This window comes from Gavialis gangeticus, unplaced genomic scaffold (genome assembly GCF_001723915.1).
Source record: "Gavialis gangeticus isolate Ggan-Ray unplaced genomic scaffold, GavGan_comp1, whole genome shotgun sequence".
Lineage (NCBI taxonomy): Eukaryota > Metazoa > Chordata > Crocodylia > Gavialidae > Gavialis > Gavialis gangeticus.
In genome coordinates this window covers 162,235,494-162,237,170 of record NW_017729022.1, presented here as the reverse complement: position 1 = coordinate 162,237,170, position 1,677 = coordinate 162,235,494, and the positions used below count along the sequence as shown (strand labels likewise).

The following is a 1,677-nucleotide window of genomic DNA, read 5'->3' as shown; positions in this document are numbered from 1 at the left end:
AACTAACAGAGAGCAGATTTAGATTGGATATCAGGAAGAACTTCTTTACGGTAAGGGTTGCCAGAATCTGGAATGGGCTTCCAAGAGAGGTGGTGCTCTCCCCTACCTTGGGGGTCTTTAAGAGAAGATTGGACAAGCACCTAGCTGGGGTCATATGACCCCAGTACTCTTTCCTGCCCAGGGCAAGAGGTCAGACTTGATGATATATTGAGGTCTTTTCCCACCCTAACAACTATGAAACAGCTGGAAAAACTAAACTAGGCCCTGATCCTGCCATCAGAACCTCAAAAGCAGATTTAAGCACCTGTGTTTTGCAGCTGTAGTGACGTCAACAGACTCTGAGTAAGATAAAAATGCTGTAGTGCAGGGGTGACTGGTGGGCAGGCCAAAAGCCCTATATCCACTCCTATACTTCCGTGCCTTGGCTTAGTGCGCAACCCCCCCACACCCAAGGCGCTGCCGGCCCGCGTGGCAAAAAAACTGCCCTGTCCTGAGCAGTGCTGAGTCAGGGGCCAATCTCAAGGGGTGCATATGCCCCGTCCCCTCTCCCCACCCCACCAGTCACCTGTCCTGTAGTGCATACTGCCTTTGAGGATCAAGGTGTAACTTAATATACAAAATAACATTGAAGCTAACTATGCATAAGGTGCTGTCAAATTAACAGCAGAACAAGATCTTAGATAAATCCATCATATCTATTATAACACCCATTTCCTGAACTATTTGATAACAAAACCATCCATTTCGAACAATACAGGCATTTTTATTACACACATGTATTACCTTTTGGGACATACTGTAATTACACATGCTGAGTCTATTTTTAAAAGAAGTTCTGAAGTTTGGGAAAAAGTTTCAATGCATTCTTTGTTGTTACTTCTATAACTTCTTCCACTGGAATCCCTTTAATTTTGGCAATACATTCTGCAGCAATGGAAATATTTTGTGGTACATTTCTCACCTGAATCATAAAAAAGAATGCATTAAAGTTCAACTCAAATAGCATTAGCATCACATTGAGTTTTTGTTTAAAGCAGCTGTTACTAACGTGGTTTCATAGTTTCATAGTTAGTAGGGTCAGAAGGGACCTGAGCAGATCATCAAGTCTGAACCCCTGCCATGGCAGGAAAGAGTACTGGGGTCAAATGACCCCAGCAAGGTGACTGTCAAGCCTTGTCTTAAAGACCCCCAGGGTAGAAGCCAGCACCACTTCACTTGGAACTTGGTTCCAGATCCTAGCCGCCCTGACAGTGAAGTAGTGCTTCCTGATGTCTAATCTGAATTTACCCTCTGCCAGCTTGTGACCATTATTTCTAGTCACTCCTGGTAGTGCTCGGGGAAACAGGGACTCCCCCAATGCCTGCTGGTCCCCTCTGACTAGTTTTAACAGGCCACTAGATCCCCCCCTCAGCCTTCTCTTATGGAAGCTGAACAAGTTCAGGTCCCGTAGCCTGTCCACGCAGGGCCTGCCCTGCTGCCCCCTGATCATGCTACTGGCCCTCCTCTGGACCCTCTTCATGTTGTCCACATCCCTCTTGAAGTGCGGCACCCAGAACTGGATGCAGTCCTCCAGCTGCGGCCTGACCAGTGCCGCACAGAAGGGGAGGATCACCTCTTTGGCCCTGCTTAAGATGCATCTGTGGATGCATGACAAGGTGCTGTTGGCCATCCTGACTG

General features: G+C 47.2%; 1 protein-coding gene across 2 annotated transcripts in view; it reads right to left on the bottom strand.

Annotated features, from left to right (window-relative positions):
- The window catches only part of TATDN3 (TatD DNase domain containing 3), a 29,866-nt gene that overhangs the window by 15,959 nt on the left and 12,230 nt on the right, over positions 1-1,677 (bottom strand). The window lies entirely within an intron of this gene.